The following is a 20,709-nucleotide window of genomic DNA, read 5'->3' on the forward strand; positions in this document are numbered from 1 at the left end:
GAATTGCTCTTTGTCTTGTTTTTCCTCTCGGTATGTCCTGCAAACCTCCTGCAGCTCCTCCCAGCACCAGGTGGACAGGACTGCATCTCCTCCCTGCCGACAGCACAGTGCTGCTGCTCAGGTCAGGGCTTTACTGAGCAACCCGCAAGTTCTTCTAATAGAGAGGCTCATCACGCACACTACCTTTCTGTTTGCACAGCTACGACCTAAGTTAATATTGGTACAATTAGTTAAGACACTGATAAAAATCAGCCACTACCACACATGCCACAATAAAAGTGGCAGGTTGGACCATGACTTTCAAGAATTAGTACTTGCCAGAGTTTATTACCCTTCAGCCAAACAGTAAAACGGCAACGAGCGGCTCTGATACACATTTTAATACATTCTTACAAAATCTACATCCAATTATTAAAAGTGGCAAGAAAAGGATTTTAAAATGGCCTCATTATCACTTAGTGTACACAGCAACTGTTACAGTTTGAACAGGAAAATGAACAACTCTGTTGAATTACTTCAAACTCTTGACTAGGTGGATTTAAAATGGCACTGAAGAGTATGCCTAGTACCTCCACTTCTTTATTTGCTGGTAGGCAGCTGAATGGAGCAGTTACTCCTTGTTCCAGCGCTACTAGTAGCCTGTAACTGATTAACAGGGGGATGACCAAAGCCAGAGACATCCCGTAACACACTGAATTCAGCCACAGCAACCCACAGACATTTCGTAAAAACGCCAAGTGGCTGGGGAAGCTAAGCTCCTCATCAGGTATTCCTGAGGCACTTGGGTGTCTACACCCCCACTCCTCCCAGGGACTTGGAGACTCCAAAGTCACTGCAGAAAGAGGAACTTTGGAGCCTAAGCTGCTCTGCTGTTTACAGCTTTCTTCCACACATCCTTTTCACTGCAGCTCAGTAGCAATCCAATTTTTAATTTCAGTTCTGCCTCAATTACAGCCCTTCTTGATGTTGACCATGACTCTCTAATTGTTTTTTCTGCCCTCAGCTTTCACACACCAATTAGGTATGAAGCGCTCTCCAGCTGCACCTTCAGTTGGCACACAATTAGGGGATGCACAGAAAAGCAGAGCTGCCTGGTGACAGAGACATTTCCTGTGTTAAACCAGTAGGAAATGTGGCACATCCTTAAGAACACAGCTTGACAAAGCATGTAATCTCAGCCTCTGCTACGCCACAAATGTGAGGACACCAGAGTGAGTTACCTGACTTCTCACCACTCACTTGGAAAAAGGATTTGAGGGGAGAGGTGTCGGGCACCGAGCTCAGTAACAAATTAAGTGACATATCCAAGTTACGCTAGGAGAAGGAGAAGGGGGGAAAGGTCGCCTTCTTTTCTAAGTGCCCTTGCTGAGTCCGGAGACTTCATTGTACTAAGAGAAAACAGAAAATATAACAACTTATTTGGCAATTGTTTTTTTAAAAAAACGACAATTTAAAACATAACCTGTATCTCCTACTGCTTCAGCATTTGACCATCCTGAAATCTTTCAAATGCACTATTTCTGCTGTGACTCATAAACAAGTATTTTTCTCCAACTTGAAAAATCTTTTAGAAAAACCTATTTCTTTTTCAAAATAATGTTTGAAATCCAGTACATTTAGCCTTCCCCAGTGAAATCTATTGCCTCCACAAAAAAATTCAAGCCCATTTTCTGCAAACATACTGCATTTCTTCAAAACACAAGTTTCAAAAGGAAGAACGAAGAAAAACAGTTTCAAAAATATTTTACCCAGGTGTTTTTAATCACTCTACAAATCGTTGCAGAAATCAACCCTAAAATCCAGAAATCAGAACAAATATTCAGAATTACTCTTACCCTTACAAAATCTCCCACAAAAGATTTGTATAGAAGTGTTTCTCTCCCTTTAGATTTTTCTTTGACAAGCCTGAACGCAGACCAAATTAGGGCCTCATGCACAAATGGGTAAGGCTATTGTTGATAGACACAGCGCTATTTAAAGTATCTATAGCCATTCCACATCTTCTTTCTCCCTGGGGAGTGGAGGGTGAAACACTCCTGCAGAGAGGGGTTATGCACCCACAAGCACTCTGTGCGCATCAGGCGCTTGTGTAGCTGCAGTGGAAACTTAGAACCATCCCCTTCTCTCACCCTTCTAAAACCATTCTAGGTGCATCCTTGAAAAGGCATTGGCTTTAATGGTATAAAATTCAACAAGACTTGAAATTAACCTTTTAGTGAATCTTTCACATCCAATGTGAAATAACAGAGCAGGTTGTGATGTGACATTTTTGTAGGTGCAAACATCAAAGGCAGCCCTGCCGCAGACTGATCTACCTTTGAACACCCAAGGGTATCTGAGACTGCCAAGTCTCTGTAGACTAGACAGAGCGAAAGAAAAAAGGAAGAGAAAGAGATCTAAGATATTCCACTATTTAAGGTGAAGTCATTCTAACTAGGATTTAATTCAATCTTTTACACTTTGTTACTGCTGGTGCTTTTTTAATACACAGTCAAAAGAGAAAATCAGGATAAAAGGAAAAGAATATTATTTCTGACTGTCAGGCCATAATAAGGCATAAATACATGAAAATTTAACTGGCACCACTTACTCTTTCCTTCCTCTTTAGCATTCATGCCTTAGGAATTCCTTTCTATTGGAGTTATGCAATAAACAAACCCCCCAAAAAAGGCAGTATCAGCCTTTGAAAAGGCCGTACAAAAAGGTAAGTACCTGTCTAACAACTCAGAAACATCTGAATTAATGGAGACCAACTATTCCTGCCCTTCTTACCAAGCACATGCATTGAATGCTCTCCCGGTGTTCTGACTGAGGTCTTGCTGGAGTTCCTGAGTCTCTCTTGAAAGCACTGCTAATAAGATCCACTCCTGACCCTCGCTCTGGGCGTAACAAGAAACACCAACCCAGTTTCTGGCTTGCAGCTCCCTCCATGCTAACAGGACACCCTTGTTGCAGCTGGCCACGCAAAGCCCCTGATCCGGGAGCGGTGACGAGTGAACTCACCAAAAATTCAAATGGTGCAATATTGGATCCTACACGGTTTCAAAGCACATACAGCAATAGGAAAATAAACACCATTTATTTGGAGGTTTCTTCCTGCTGAGCTCCTTTAATAACTCCTTTTTACTCAAGCTCCAGAGAGGTCACCACTATACATAACAAACATAAGAAAACATGTTTTCTCTTCTCTGGGATAACGCTGCTAAAGGTTTTGAGTTATCCCCTTCTCAACTGCTTTGCTTTCAATATCCTCTTCAGAAAGCATCAGTGAACGTCAGAGTGAGCACACAAATTCTGGGTGTGATAGACCAATATGTTATTGAATCAAACTGTGCAACCCAGTCCATTGTGTACAAGCCGTTCTGTTTCGGGTCCTAGAGCTGCTGTTCGTCTCTTTGCTTTAGAGCAAGGCTTTTCTGCCGCAACTGCGTTGGAGACCAGGGCGACCAGCTAAGAGGGACTGTGAGGGGGTACTCCTGGCTCTGCTTGAGAGCTACAGCAGAGGAATCTAGGGCCATCTGCATCATCTTTCAGCAATAAGCAGTGACGAAAATTGTAGTCAGAATTTGAGTCAGAAAGCAGTTGAATTTGCCAGGTATGGCACCTCCCTGGGAAGTTAGCATCTCTTTCTGCTAACAACTTGAGTGCTTTATTTAAGGAAATGGGCTATGGCAAAAGGCTAGACTAGGCCAAGGAAAGAAACAAAGAAAACCAAAATCACAGCCAGAACAGGTTAAAGAGAAGCTCAGAATAGCCACAGCAGACTGTACGCGCAAGTGGGAGAGTAGGAAATGTGGCACCCTACTTCTAAAAATGAACTGACCATACCAAGTTTATAAACCCCTCCCCTCTAACAAGCAGCACGCTCCCTAAGGAATCACTTCATGCCAGAGGGGTCAACAACAAAACAGGGAGCAGCCCCAAATTTTGTTCTAGGGTTTGGGTCGCAGACTCTGACTTTCTGAACGGTGAAGGCCTGCACCTGGGCACTGAGGAAATGACAGTCCACATTTATCACCCTTCCCCAGGAATTCATGGGATGCAGAAGGCAGATTGACTGACAACAGAGAGATCTTACTTCAGAGAGGAACAAGATCAGGACATAACAGCCAAATTACTTATGTGCCAATATACAAACCCAGCCTCCCAGACACAGTGCAATTTGTATCTTACAAATACTGACGGCATTCTTACGGCTTTCTAAGGATGTGAAAGAACATGCCAGAAAGTGGAGGTGGGAGGGGAGAGAAGAGAAGGGAGGAGAGAACTTCAAGTTATCGAAGGCTGCTGCCTTCAAGTTATGCACAACTTCTTCACACAGAATAATCACGGCTTGACCATGCCTGAACTTCCTGCATGAAACAATGATTTATACAGCCTGCCAGGAGCCTCCACCGGGAGCAATCTCTCACCTCCTTCTAGAGCATGTGAAATTAAGTGAACCACTTGAAAAGTAAAGAATTCTTAAATGGCCTCTTTTTTGAATCAGCTTGAATCTATTTGAACTTATCTTCAAAAAGATCCTGAGATCTCACATAATGGGGAAATTCTATATATGATACAATTTCTCATGGCTCTTTCACAGTCACTAAGAGACAGAGGAAGAAAGACAACTTGGAAGCGAGCTGAGATATAAAGCCTTAGATGAAGTTGCTAATTCTCACCCAGCTTCCTCCCACACATTGTGGTATCTTGACCTTGATTTCATCTCTATCAATGATAACTTCAGTGCAGCAAAGATTTTTCTGATGATCATTTTTCTCAGAGTCTGTGGTGCCACAGTAAACGTAGGGTATGGTTTCATGCATTAAAAATCTGAACTGTTAAGTTTAAGATCAAAACTGTCAGTTTTTATCCTACTTAACTCAGAATTCTGATATTTCTGAAAAGGTTTTAATTTGAAATGTTCATTGATGCACCTGAGAAGCTCTCAAAATCACCTGTCTTAGTAGCATGAGCTAGGTATTGACTAAGTGCGTTGAAGCAAAATCAACAAACTCCCAGCAGCAAAGTACAGACTCCTGTTTTCACCCTGAATCACACAATGAAACACCTTCTAACACTAGTTCTTCCTCTTTTTATTGCACAACAGCTGGAATTGCAACATACTCTCTGCTCCTCAGAACTGCTTTTTCAGCTTTCCTCTTTGGAGAAAGAGCTACTATGCAAAAAAAACCCCAAAAACCACCACACCCCAAAACATAGCAAGCAACAGAATATAGGAGTTTATGACTCAAGCTGCATTTCCAATGAGTCAAAAATTTAGCAGCATAGCACACCGCAATGACAACAACTTACCAGGGCAGGACGATATGATCAAGGATGGAAATTTTCTTAATGTTCTGTTATCTCTTCTTATCGCTCTTTGAGGAAGGGCTGTTAAGTTGTTATATATAACTGCACTGTGAAATTCTCAGAGAAAGGGAAACATGAGGCCTGTTGATGTGGCCCCGGCCTGAGCTAAAAAGAAGCCTCGGGGCCCTCGGGCAGGGGTGTGGTGGAGGCCCCAGGTGAGGCTGGTCAGGGCAATTAGTGCCCTCAGGGCCCTCACAGGGTCTAAGGAGCATTGACTGACAGCAAAATGCTGGAGGAGAGAGGAACACCAGAGATCTGCTTCTGAAGACAGAGTAATGCTTAAGCAGAAACGTCTGCAACGTGACATTTAACGTATGCGAGTTGCTACTCTACTTTTTCCAGAAAGCAGAAACAAAGACTGAAATAAGGCCTGTGAAAGCATAAAACAGCTTCCTTAATACATACAAGGCCCCTTTCTAACTTATTTTGAAAGAGTAACATTGCACAGGTATGGAAAATAACTAAGATGTGAGAATTATATTAGTGTGTTGCTCCGCACAGCCTCTGCTTTGGCAAAAAAAACAAACAGAAGAAATAGAAATGAAGAGTTCTTTTTGATGCACATGGGCTATTGGGAATGTGAACGTGTGATTAGACAGTGCTGTACTGTCACGCATCAGTCCTGCCCTTCTGAGAGCCTCACATCTGAAGATACACAAACGAGTGCACACTCATAGCAAAATTTAATACTTGTGCCTTCTACCCCGTTCCTCCTGTGACAGCCTCCAGGGCGCCTGCTCAGAACCAGACTGACATCGTATAAAGACACCCAGGAACAAAAAGGCCCGTCAGAAACATTTTCCAGGCTAGGCCCAGATCCTAGGGATACAAATCGTGGGCAGGTATCAATGGAGGGTATTGCTGCTCTCCTCAGAACCATACCTCTATCTGCAACTCAACAGGAGAGACACGCAGCCAGGGAATTGACTCTCCCCACCTACAGAGGAAAAATCTGCCTCTTGTACTTCGGGATGTAACGGCTCTACCTGAATTTCTGGAGTAACTGATGATTTGGGACTACCGAAGACTGACCTGAAAATGGACTGATTATTAGAAAGTTTTTCAGAAATCTTTCCTATTCCTGAAAATTATATTATTGGAGGAGCTTCTTCAGGGCATCTGGGCTTCGATAACCAAATAAGTTAGTGGGAAGAGATGTACAAAGCAATCAAAATGGATAATGCAGGGATGCTCCACTGTAGAAAGAGGAGAAGGGTTTTTTGTATGCTCAGAGCAGGTTCTGCTGATGAACCTGCTTTTTCTATTGCAGGCCAGAGACTGCAACACAAAAACTCAAATAGTTAATTTAGCTTTTTGGTTTATAACAGCTACTGACACTAAGCTGACAAAGCACAATGCTTAGCAACATCCTGCAGCCTAAGATGCATTTCTTTCTGCAAGTGTGTCTGAAGATACAACAAAATGACTAACAGTAAATTGTTCCAATTCCAGTATGATAACAATAAGCCATTTCAAAAAAGGGGAAGTTACCAAATGCTCAAACTTCTGAGGAGGACATCTCCTGCACTGGACTGAATGCACTGCACTTCTACACTACATCCACAGGTATGAACAGGAGCCTGGAGCAGAGGCAGCATCAGGCAGCCTCACTGCAACTAGTGCTTTTGATCCAGCATATGCAGGTCTGCAAACCCTAGGCAACAGCAAAATTCCTTCTTTTCTACTCACACGAAATTTCCATCAGGAGACAAGCGACATACTGGCAAAATCTGGACTTATGACAGCTCTGAGATTGTATGAATTCAACCACATAACAGCACAGACAGGCTTTCCACACTGTACTACTTGTGTACATTTCCCTCTGTCTTTCCAAGAACCCAGTCCCTTTGGTGGCTCAGCGTAACAAAAGAGAACTAGGTGTACAAAGAAAGATTTGTTAAAGATTGTACAAGAGAAAACCTCTATGGGTTGTTTGAAGAATGATGAAAAGAACATTAGAGTGAATAGCATACATGTCCTCAATGCATTTCATGTCTGCGCAGTTTAAAGAAACATTGTAATTTCATTTCTGAACTAATATAGGCATTAGCCTTCGCTTTTCTCTCCTCAACTCTGTGTAGACGTTGTGTAACTAAGAACTAGTTATGAGCTGGTACAGCAGAGAAAGACAAAATCCCAAATTACCTGAAATATCATTTGGGCTAAATGCAAGATCCAATTTACCACTGGGATATACCTCAAGTCACATGCACAAGTAGCAAGTACATTTAAATGTCTGCTTAAGGTCCAACAGCTGCCTTCTTTTAGCTGTGAAAAACATGGTCTTCAGTAACAAAACAGAAAAAAAGAAAGCTACAGTCCTTTGATAGAGTCCAGAGTTTCTCACAGTTTCTAAAAATCACAGAATGAAGAATCCTGACAGTTAGTTCTCAGCCAATGAAAGGATTTTAATACTGGTTTGAACTGTTAGTCAGAATCCCAAAATCTCTGGGGCATGAAGAAGAGAGAGAAAAAGCTAGAAATTGTAAAAAGTTTTCTCCTGCCATACAAGTGGGGCCTCTGAGGCAAGGAGAAGCAAAGCGGCTTGCTGCTACTCACACAGGAGACCTGCATAAATCTAGGTACTGAATTTGTACCTTCCCAGTCTCCCTCCCCACAAGTAATCCACAAAACCTCCCAGTGCCCACTGCCAGCATAAACCCTGTAGGATGGGATACTCTTATTGAATACCCTGCTAGTAAAAAAATAAACAGGAATTAATGACATCAAGACTTTCTCTGAAAACCACAGTGCACAAATTTACAATTTTCCCAGTCAGCAACGTACCTATAAGAAAGATACTCACAGAGATGCCATTTTCCTACTACATTTTCAATATATATTTTTCCTTTTCTGAATAGGCCATACGTAGTAGTCAAAAGAAACTCATTTGTAGGTAAAGCATTAGCAATAGTACGTGTAAAGTACATCATCAGTCATTCCATTACACGCTACTCTAACACAATAGATATGACTTAAAATGGCTCAACACACATGGGTGCTTTCTGCTGCTTCAAAAAGTTAGCAGAGCTAACTGCTGTCCAAAACCAGCAGATTTTGGATTTTTTCACACATCAGTTTTAAATTAGAATAGTCTGCCATCGGGGGAGTCACACAAACAAGAGGGAGTGTAAGTCCTGCAAGATTTGTCTGACTTCATAATGGGAAAATAACACTAAAACCAGAAAATCACCACCACTGTAGTTACTACTAAAAAACTATCTGCAAGCCTACTACAAGAGTTATAGTGACCAAAGACGTATCGCAGCCAGACCATCTCGTCATCGGTTTTGGCCTACTCATTAAAATGCCGTATTTGTGAGATGCATGTAGGTGTTTGTTCATACAGGTTTTAATGGCGTAAGTGGCTGGGCCATGCTGCAGTCCTTGCTGAAAAGTATCCTGAAGCTCAGTTGGCATGAAAAATGCCGTGGAAAATGAACGCCTATTGTCTTGCACTGCAGCTACCGTCTTCTTTATTGCCATAAACCAGGAACAGCACTGCTAACACATTAAAAACTCCAGATGTAGGTGCCATGACATATTCAGGGCTTACCCATGCTTATCATACAATGGGGCAAAAAAGGGGGAAGTAAGAGAAAAATAACTTTAAAAATTAATTCTAGAAGTATAAATGGCACAGTCAGTTTATGAACTACTTCTTTCTGGGGAGTTATTTCTACTAGTCATTAAGGTCTCGATGCATAGCACAGAGGTGTCAGCCACCTTACCAAAGCTGGGCTATCAGCTAGGGCAACGCAACAGCCTCACAGCAGGGGAACATGTCCTGCAGTACGACTCTAGGCAGGGGCCTCACCCATTGTCCCTGCCTTTGGTTATCATCATTTCTTTGTTAGCTTCTTTGAGAGAAGAGGTGGGTTCATCACAACAAATGTAAAAGTATTTTCGAACTTGTCAAGTTACCTCCAAACTGCACCTTCAAGCAACATCTAAATATGCTTCAAAGGAGTTAATATCTGTAAAGCAAATTAGTGCCCGTAAGACCATACTTAAAAGATACATTTTTAAAGCATGCTGGGAAAGAGCAAAACTAATGCAGAGACAAATGACAGAAACTGAGATCACAAATTTGTTTTACAAAGTCACAATAAGAAAGAGAGACAAGAGAGAGGGAAAAGGCTGGTGCATCCAGGGAGGGAAGAAGGGGTGAGTGGAAACAGCTGGAATTGTTCAGCTGTGTCAACATTCGGCTGTTTCGCAGATTGACTAGCAAAGTGTCATCTGAAACCAATTACATTCCCAAAACCCCATGGACCCAGTTCATAACATTGATTAATCCACATTGTGAAAACGTCCCCAAGCAAAACTAGAACAGCTGTCAGCCCTTGGAGCTCAGAAATAGCATCTGACTATTTTTTTAAAAAAAAAAAAAAAAAGAAGTCATGCACACTCTTTAATAACATCTTTGTAATTTACAAAACATCACATACCTGTTTCTACTGATTAAGAGCAAAAAAGACCTCCATTTCTTCCTACATTACCATGCCTGGTGATAGAAAAGGTTGTCTGCATTAGACACAAGCCAGTGAGAACCCCCACAGATGAAGCGCTGGCCTGAGAACTAACACACACCCGAAGATGCCTTTCCCTCTCCTTTGCAGACCTTGGGGGACCACAATTTACTTTCTGAAGGATGGAAACTTCCTGTCCCCACTCCACGTGCCCTGAAGTTACTACCTTCAGGCAGAGTAGTTATGCAGAAATCATCAACTGTACTTGCGAGACTCCCGACACTACCTGACTAAATCAGCTGTTCTGTCTGAGCGAGGCATGGGTGAGCTCCGACTGCCTCCCCACACAGCACTGCCTTTTCTCAGCTCTCCCTGCTCAGTTCCAACACCGAAAAAGTGCCTGCTATAGGAAGATCTTGCACTTGACGAGGCGCTTCACCGCTGCCATCTCCATGGTCCCAAGGACCATGCTTGCTACAAGGTGCGTCACAGAGCAGCCATATCCCGGTCAAACCCCCACTCCATCCATCTGAGCAGCATCAACCAGTGTACTCCTGTTCGGAGCTCCTTATCGGCCATGAAGACATAATTTATCTATCACATTTCCCAAGAGAGTATCAGACAGATGTATGCTGACAGTCTATAAAATATTTCCAAACTAACTGAAATCACTGCAAGAATATCATAACAAATAGAAGTGGAAGCATGCATAAATGAAATCAAAAGAAACGAAGAGGGAATGGGAAGATTTTCGGTTTTCACAGCTGTCAATTAAAGGCTGCAGGAAAAACAAGCTTTTTTTTGCTTGCGTATTTAATGAAACCACTTTATTAAAGGAGATATTTTTATGTGGAGCTCAATGTATTTTTTTCAGATGTATATAGTTATTTTATCAGTTATTCTAAAATAAAGTTTAGAGGAGCAGGAAGGCTCCACCAGCTAGCGCCAAAGATCAAGCAACCTTGCACTTCAACCTGCAATATTCTTCCTGCAACTCAGGAAAAAAAAAATCAGCAAAAATTGCTGTCACTGTGAAGCACCAAGAGAAATTCTGTGCTGCATTTATATTTTTACTTCCCATCTTCAGAGCAAGGAATTGTCAGACCGACAAGGGTAAATACCAGAGCATAAGTCCATAGAAACAAAAGCATTCAAACCGTATTGCTATTGTATGATTCCAAGACATTGGTGAAGTGACAGTTCCTTTTCCAGTGAACACTTGGTACCTGTAACTCATTCATCATGCATCTTGTGGAAGAGTTCATGGATTCAAATACAGATACACAAGAAATCTTTAGGGTTACTGCACAGCCTACACCAGAACTTAAATGAGTAAAGTCAACATCACTGGACTTAACACACTCCCTATTCTGTCTTACAAAGAAATACTTCCTGGCTTTAGAGAAGCTGTTGGGGAGGGCAAAGTATAACGTTATCAGAGTTAGAATCTCTTTCAGCTCCTCTTACTTTTTCATTTCTAAGGACTTGTCACAGATCAAAAAAATCCCACATTGTTTAAACTTCAGTATTTCATTTCAGTTTCACAATCAAATACACAAGATACAAACCAAAACGCAGCACCACACGATGAACTACATTAATTCATTAATCAGAAAATAGGTTATGCTAGAATAGTTACTTATTTGAGGACAATGGTATACTGTTGAGAGAATTTATATTCAGAAAGGCAAATACATTTCCAAATGCAAGAGGGTAAATTTCCTTTTGACTCTTTACAAAATACTCCAGCAATATTACTTAGTCACCACCACACCACCGGATACAAGGCAAGCGCTATCACCATTTGGTATGGGTTTCCAAGCCCTAACCAGGATCGGCATCCAGTGCCATGGGTGCTGCATAAACAGAGTAACACCTAATCATTAGGCTCCCTGTTTGGCACGGTACCAGGATGTATCAACTCAACAGAGCATTATTCAAGCCTATGAAATGATGTAGTATTTACATGTGTGCTTAGTGTTAAGTATATGCCAGTAATAAGTTACGCTGCGTTTAAAAAAACACAAAAGAAAAATACTGCTTCACACATACAGAATTCTGTGAAGACACTCACAAGCTGTTCTTGTTTCCCATAAATGTTAGAAATAAAAAATAGTCACTGGATCTAATATTTCATATCCTGCAACAGAAAAGAAACAGACAGTAGCATTAAACACAAAGCAGAAATAGTGAGACCACAGCAAACCCGAGTTCAGACAGATGGTCCACGTGTAGTACCCAGGCTTCTTAGAGTGGCCAATACGTGACCTTCAAAGAACAGAAGAATTCAAGAGCTACTATGTACTGGATTCTGTGCTCTTGAACATGCAAGCGCTGAGTTATATTTTCTGACCACTGAGACTTATTATTATTTTCTCATAAAAAAAAGTTGAATAACTGATAACATTTGTCTTCAAGAACTTAGAGTTAAAAGTCAAACTTACCTCCACCATATCAAAATCCAGTATGAGAAAATGAAATTATTTCCCACGTAATTCTTACAACACCAATGGCTGGATTCACATGGGTTGCTAATAGTAGCTAACAGACTGAGAGAATAATATGTAATGTATTCTTAAGATTATAATGAGAAAAATTTGTACAAAGACTTGTAGAATTAGGGCAAAGTACAAAGAGTTATTCAAGCTGTACCACTATCAGACATCCATCAATTCATAGAATTTAAAGTAAAAAAAAAGACGAGTGGGATGATCTATTCTTGCATATCCTAAGATGCATTTCACATCATTAACCCCTGCACTGAGCCCCATAAATAGGGTTTGATTAAAATTTTTCTTAAAGAAAAGCATCCAAGCTGAGTCTGAAGACGTCAGGAAATGGTGCAGCAGCTGTTCCTCCTCGTAATCCATTCCAATGTTTAACCACATTCAGTGTTCAGCCTTTTTTCCTACTCTCCAATTTGAATTCATCTGCTCCAGTGTTCCAGCCACTGGTTCCCATTTTGCCTCTCTCCGTTAGAGTCGAGTCCTGTAGTACCCACTATTTTCTTTCTCTAAAGACTCTTAAACACTGTTATCCTACAGACGCACTGTTTTCTCATTGATAAATCTAAGAGATGATGCTCCAGAGTGGGGGAAGACCAACCATTTTCTCCTACCCCAAATATTTTGTGGTGACTTTCTGAACCTTACACAATACATCAGTGTCCCTCCTAAAACATGGATGACAGGAATTGTCTTGGCCAACATACACAGGCATATAAGGAGGCAAAACTTCTCTCCCATCTCTCATTCCCATTTACACAAACAAATATTGCATCACAGTTCTCTTCCATTAGAAGCCTGTGGTCAGCTGTTACCCGAGAGGACCATCTCTGCTTTGCATGGCATAGTCTTCTCCCACTGAAACATTTATTTTTCTTAGGCGAGTTTATTTACACAGGTCCTCTGCTTAAATGGGCAAAACAATTCAGAGCTTTCTGTGCGAAGTGTCTACTACTTTATTATCTCATGTGCTGCTACTCTTTGTGCTACCTGAAAATAAAGCATCAGTGACTCAGATTCTTCCAAGCAATTGACAGAAATATTGAATAGTGTTGAAACTAGTCCTGATCCTTGTCGAATGCCTGTATCAGCTCACACTGATTCTCCACGAACGTGTGTCTGAGATAAGGCAGTCAGCCAGAGACACATTTAGTGCACAGACTGTTGCAACTAAAGCAGAACGCACGGGAAGAAGCAAGAAGGGACTTCAGATGAAGTGCTGGTGACCAATGTGCATTGAACCCCACGCTGTGACTGTATGAAATACTGTCATAAACAGGAGCTGCAAATGAGGTTGAAGTTCAGAAGTTCTCAAACCCAGGAATCGCATCTGTAATGTAAAGGTGAAGATGTGCTGATGTAAAGTAGCAATTAAGACAATCAGGAATTCCTAGCACTGTCACTAAGAGTCTTTTTGGTTCCGAGTTTTCTGAAGAAAATACGGATTGTCACCACAGATTGGTTATCTTGAAGGGTCAAGTGTTGAAGAGGAGGTATGAAATGGGTGACAAAAATAAACGAAGGAGAACAACAGAAGGAATGTCTTCCCAAAGAGAGTAATGACCATATATAGCATGCCTTTTTTTATATATAGTTGATGTGTTTGATGTCTGAGGACCTTTCATCAACTCTGTCATCAAGTGGTATTTCCCAAATCGAGGACCATTTCCGTGAGTTCTGTGAGTGCCAGCAGTTATTTATTTGAGCTTTTGAAAGCATGACTGCTCTATTTATCCTTACAGGGACCATTACACCAAAGAGCATTTTGTAAAATTTGCTGCTGACAGCAGGAAATCGGGCCAGTAACATAGACACTCACAGAACCGTCCTGTTACCTCTCTGTAGGTGCTTAGAACAGCAAGAGCTTCCCGTGCAGATCACCCACCCAGAACTGGGCAACTTGTGACAACTCCCTGAGGTGAGAGATCCTGTGAGGTTTCCCCAGACACAACAGTCACTGGGCTGAGTTACTATGTTAGAACATCGTTGTAAAAATATATATGGATTAATACCTGCATGTTCACAACACACACTGTACAAAAATGTGCCCAAAGTCTTGACCTTTATTATCTTTCAGGGTAGTACCTGGAAACCTGCAACTGTAACTACGTAACCACCAACAACATAATATAATAGTAATAATACTGAAAAAAATACACTGGATGACATGCCAGTTCTTCAGATGGCCTAATCAACAAGCAAGCCTTGGACAGAAATACAGAAGAGGCTGTAATACCTAGATATATCAAAAAGATAAATCATTTTTGATGCAGTGGAAGTGTGAGATGCAATGAAAGTGTGAATCTGAATAAATGTCCTTCCTCTCTCATTCTAGAAAATCATCTCCTGCTTCCTTTTACTACATGCTGAGAAAAAAAAAACATCACCACACACAGATGCGTATTGTATAAGATGTTAGGGAATACAGCTTTTTATTTTTAATCATCCCCTAAGAACAAAAATAGGGAGACATGGGTAATTACTATCATGAAGGCTTACACTAGGAAACGTATGGAAATAATGTGATACAGTTGTTACCAGCCCATGGGTATCTGTCTTCTCCTTCCACACCTCAGCCCAGGGGTTCTCGGAAGGGACAGCAAAGGAACATCTCTCTAAAGCTGAACTCCCACCGTGGTTAAACTGATCTGATTTTATACCTCCTCAGCCTCTGCAGCGGGACGCAGTGGACTGGATCAAAGCAAAGGTAACATATGTCAATAAAGCTTCCCTGCCTCCCAGTTTATGCCTAGTCACTGCTAAATTCGGCACTGAAATCACCTAAAAAACAAATTGGTGTGCCAATGGCAAACAAATTAATTTTTTTTAATACACTACAAAAGGGTTTAGAGACTAGCAATTTGCAAACAGAGAAAACTGCCACGAAAAAGTCATCAACACCTTTAATTGCCTTTTTATTTTTCTTTCAATGTTTAGGAACAAGTATGTAGTAATTTAATACAAGATTCAGATGCAGAAGCTATCCGGGAGTTAATTTAATCAGTTTGGATTTAACACTGAAAGAACTTTATTTTCTTTTCTCTGCACAAAGCTATGACTGCCCTGTCTGCATCCTATCCAGCCTCTAAAAGCACCCACAAACACGCTGATACAAACCTGGATGCAGTAAGAGCGGAGAGCAAAATGCGCTCTCGCTTCAGTGACCCAGCGTACACACTGCACAGAGACTATTGCTCCCTCAGCTTCTGTAGTGCAATGTGTAATTGCATAACCAGGGCGTTCAAGTTTTGGAGGAGGGACCTTTGGATCCAAGATTCCTCACTTCCCATGCCTTCTTCCAGCACTGGCCCTGCTAGCACATTTTTAAATGTCCTATTGCTATTTTTTTTCCCCAAACATGCGCTCTTTAGGTGTCTTTGATACTGTTTATTTTTCATCTTTTCAAGTCACTAATTTTATGAACATTCAACCAACTGCAAAGTGCTAAATATCAAAGCATCTCTTTGAGCGGAGCAGGATTTGTTTGCTCGCCGAGCTTCCGCGCCAGGCCAGCTTCCTGGGTTACAGTTCAGCAGGAACCAGCCTTGGTACAGAAACAGGTTTCCCAGTGTACATGCTAATAAAGTGACAAAAACCAGAATCTACTTGAGGACTCGCTCCAGTTTACACAATGGGTAGAAAAACACCTATCAACTGAGCTTACATTTTAACTGTACAAGAAAACAGCAATGCCATTGATTTATCTACTTTTAGCCCAGATACCATTTTAAAGATTGCCATTGTTTATTAACACTTTCATACCAAGACTTCTAATTTCTCCAGACTAAAAATACATTTTAAGATATACTTGGACAAAAAAATCCAATGTGAAGGAGTCTGTCTGCATGTGTACGTTGCTGAAATGCATGACCACACACACCAAAGACTTTGTGGTACACCATAAGCCTCTGCAAGAGGGAAATGTTTTCTGGAAATTGAGTATATTATCCTAAAGGTTTCTAGAAGCTACTAAAATTATATAGATAAAATAAAATGGACCCGTGGTGTTTAATCCTAGAAATGTTGAAAGGAAAATTTTATTTAAAAGAAAATACTTTGCGGTGACAGCATGATCTGAAAGGTCAGCATATAACTGAAGTTATGTTCCGGTCTTTCACCAAAAAAATATACCGTGCTCCTACTGTCGTAAAAAGAGTACTTTCCACTGAACTTGTACATTTTATTTTAAATCCTTGAAGCCTGTTAGTAAGTTCCTGAAGAAGATATGATTGTCTTGTTATTGTCAACACACCCACCCACCCAATCAACCTTCAAAACATCAAAATTCACTTCACTCCCACTATCCCCTTGATGTAAATTATTCTCCTATTAATAATTCTCTTTTGTTATAATCATCCTTTCCTATCTTGCATGAATTGCTCTCATCCTAATATGACCGAGTTTGATTTTACTTCTTGAAAAAAAAGAATATGTTTGGGCAAAATCCTTGTCCCCCTACAATCACTGGAAAAACTCTCCCTGTTTGTGGTAAATTTCATCCTCTCATCTGCATGATTTAAAAGCATCCCTGTAATACGACTCAATGCACGATGCTGGAGAAACTGGCCATTGCCAACTCACTTTACACTCAGTGCATTTTATCCAGAAGTGAGTAAAAACCTGCTTTGCTCAAGAACACGTTTCCTTCTCCAGATCCTGACAATTCCGAGCATCTCCAAGGGTGGCATTCCTTGTAATGGCCTGATGAGTCACATTACAAAAAAGCAAACATACACTGTATGCCTTCCTGGTGAGCGGGACTGAGACAGTCACCGATATTTGTTCGCTAATCCCACATTACGTCACCAAGGCAAAGCAAATTTGTTCCATCTCTGAATTATTCTTTTCATCCTCACTTAAAGGGGTAGCTTTATGCCATTAAACTGTTATCCATTAAAAGAGCAGTAAAGGTATCATGAGAGTGGGCCTGTATATATTACCTGCTGCAAACGTTATGTTCAACACATGAACAATAGACTTTGCAGAAAAGAAAAAAAAAAAGAAAAAAAAAATAGTCCAGGACGCTTTCAAAGCCAGATGCATATAGCAGAAGGCATGAACTCTGCAGTAGGATATCGGCTTCCTAGTTTTGCAGTGAATTTCCTTGATTATACTCAATCCTTTCAATGATTTCCCAGTTTTATGGAACTATTGCTAAAGCAACCATCTTTCTAAAATTTACATTATCTGTTCAGCTTCTGGTTGTGTGGTGGTCAGAGGTATTGCTTACGGCAATGTTTCAACTCAGCCAAATCACATGGAAACCCCAGAGGTGGAGAGAACAACCTATGGGCTTGACACAGTACAAAACTTTCTGGTTGGTGTTAATCCAAACTCAGATTAGGCAATTACAAAGGTCCCTTCTGAAATCTATTAGAGATGCAAGTAGTGAAAAACACAGCCTTTCATCTTTGCATTGTTTGTTTTCTGCCGTTAGTTTTAACAATCTGTTTATGGGACTAGGTTTGAGGGGGGTTCCTTCCCCCCTTGTCCGCCGCCTTCCTGGCTATCTGAATTCTCCCCAAGGATCTCTGAATTTCAGAGCAATTCCCAATGATTGTTCTGACAGGATAACAACGGTGGGAGTGCAGCTTCCCAGCTGTGAAATCCAACCAGCGATTCTCTGGGGCTCCTGTACAGTCTGGGGTATTTGGGGTTGTGCGATTGTTTTTTCCTTATTCTTTTGCTTTTATTATTAAAGATTTTTTCTTAAAATTTCCTATGCTATTGTTAAAGACACCTCTGTTATCCTGGGGAGTTCATTCCAATTGTCAAGCAGAAATTTCAGTTTTAGTCTATGATCGGATTTCAGCTCTTCTACTGCACCCGGTTTCTATGGGGTAACAGTAACAGCTAACACACACACTTGCCAACTTGCGTTCTGTGTGAAAATCCAGAACACACAGGCAAATTAATGAGTACTGGCTGGGAGATATATTTCTGTCTTTTGGCAACAAACATTGAAAGATGAATTATTTTAGCTTGGTTTTGAAAAACAGCACAGGTCAAACAATAGAACTGGGTGACAGAGAGCTGCAAGCGCACACAATAGCAAGGAGCCACTTTCAGCAGAAATTGAAAAATGTTTCCTACAAACTCTGTCCAGCATAGCAGAAGGAGGAGTTTAACTTTTTTTTTTTGGGGGGGGGGTGGGGTGGTGAAATTTATGTGCTGTTCAGCAAACTTTTTGTATTATACGGTTATGACTTTTAAAATTTGGTATTTTCCTCTTCTACACAAAAGTCTTCAATTAAAAAAATACAAGTAAGTTCTGGTAAGACTTGTACAATGTAAAGTGATGCTGTCAAAAATGAAGTAGCATTGTTCTTCAGACAGTCCTTCACATCTAGAGCCACTCCTTGTTGCTGTAAACATGTATGTGCACTTCAAGAAAACCTCCTATATGCAAATTTCCTTATACTGTTATATTGAGGAATATTAGCTAGGCTTTAATCTACATGCTTAGAACTGCATTCTGTGTTATTGTTAATGCTTTTACGCCTAATATTTATGTTTTATTACTTTTATAATACACTTAGAAACAAAGTCAGGAAAATACCCTGCCTTAAAACAGTGCAGTGTAGATTACTCAGGAGGGGCAAAAAAAAGTAAGTACAAAGTTCTCCCAGAGAAGGGCTGTGCGCCCTGCTCTCATGAAACGAGTTTTAATCACTTGCAAGCAGCTACAGAAAGAACCCACACAGGTATGTATTCTCTTACTGGTGGAGTTAACTCAGGGGTACATTAGTTGAAGAACAAAGCTATGCATTAGCTATTTATACACTTACGCAATCAATACTGAAATAAACACACGTATAATTACGTAATTATCACATTAGGAAGTCCATAATGAATGATTTAATCAAGTAAAAAAAGAATATCATAAATATGGCCAAATGATAATGAAACTGCACTGCATGAATAAATCCGACTGAGAAAAGGCAAGTACCCAGCAGAGACTGGTACGGGACAAGGACAACTAGTTTACACATCAAGATGTATCACAACTATATTATTTAAGAATCCTGTACTTCAGAGAATGAAAGCAAATAAAAAAAAGCCCACCATTGAAACCAAAACTTGAAATAAGTAATATTTACATGCAGATTAATGTTGTTAGAGATTACAGCCATAAAGATCACTCTCTGCACATAAAGACAGACGCACGATAAGAAAGAAGCCAGATTTTGGAGAGAGATCTTTTCTGCTCAGAGGATTCATTTCACGATTCTATATTCGGTAACTGTTCCATTCGTTTTGTTTGCTTGGGCCTGGTTACCATCATCCTCAAGATTTTCAAACTGTGTCTACGCAGCTCGGAAATGAATAATTTATTAAGTCCCCTGTATCTGCATCTGGAGACTTTACTTAGGGCTATATCTAGCTGGCATTCCAAAGGCTGAACAAAGCAGGCTTGCCTCTGATGCAGAGCACTACATTGCAATGTGCCAGGCGTCGACACAGGCCGTCACTGTCCTTGTTCCAAAACAGTCGTACAAAAAGTGCTGGCAAATGTAATTATGACCACCGAAGTCACTGAGCCCTAGCTTTGCAAATACATCACGACCATAAAACCGGATAGATTTAGGCAAGCTCACTGAGTTCCGCTCAGCTACATCAGAAGAGCGGGTCGCGGACTCCAAAGCGGGACTGCGCCTCGGAAGAGCTCCAGCACCGTTGTAGCAATAATTGCACAGAATCGGCAGCCGGGGGTGACTATGGAAACAACCATCGCAGGGTCGAGAGCAGTCACAGGGGAATGAAAGCAAGAGGGAGAGTTTAAGATCAATAAAAAGACAGAGCCTGGCCGGGCCAAAAGGCCTCCCCCTCTCTTCCTGCGGTGTTTCGTTCTCTATTAGCACTTGTGACGCTCTCCCCCCCCGGTGCTGCCTTTGCTCCTAATTGCTATGCCAGCCATCGGGATTGCGTCCCAGTCCGAGGTGGTAACCAGCAGTACTGTATTTATTAATAAAGCAATAACTGTACCAAGCCTTCTTTGCCTGACATAAAGGTTGCTACAAACACATTTCCATTATTCTGTAATTTCAGCGAGGAGCAACAAAGAATTGGATGGGAGAAAAGGACACGCTAGGGAGTGGCAAGAAGCAGTCTCTGGAGAGCTCAGACCAACAAAAATGCATAGTCTCGAATGTGGAAAAAAATATGGCTTAATAAATCATCATCTGAAGTTGCCATGGTAATAGTAAATGTCTAGTTCCCTATACTGTTTAACTCCATACATCCAGTCCTGCAGGAGAAGAATAACACCGACTTGTCCACCGTACCAAAGGACGCTGGAGATTCTTATTTAAAGATGAGGACAGAGTGTGCAGCTCGGCATAGTCAGGCTCACGACCTGCAGGGTACTTGAGGTGAAG

At 41.1% G+C, this 20,709-nt stretch overlaps 1 protein-coding gene across 2 annotated transcripts in view; it reads right to left on the reverse strand.

Moving 5' to 3' along the window:
* Positions 1–20,709, reverse strand: part of RORA (RAR related orphan receptor A) — a 435,634-nt gene that overhangs the window by 281,007 nt on the left and 133,918 nt on the right. Inside the window, exon 1 of one of the 2 annotated variants that reach the window (XM_074600030.1) lies at positions 5,299–5,434. The exons of the other annotated variant lie outside the window; for it this stretch is intronic. The gene's annotated coding sequence lies outside the window, so the exon portion shown is untranslated. Of the gene's footprint in view, positions 1–5,298; positions 5,435–20,709 lie in introns of those variants that run through there. 2 annotated transcript variants of the gene reach the window in all.

The sequence above is a fragment of the Larus michahellis genome, chromosome 9, assembly GCF_964199755.1.
Source record: "Larus michahellis chromosome 9, bLarMic1.1, whole genome shotgun sequence".
Lineage (NCBI taxonomy): Eukaryota > Metazoa > Chordata > Aves > Charadriiformes > Laridae > Larus > Larus michahellis.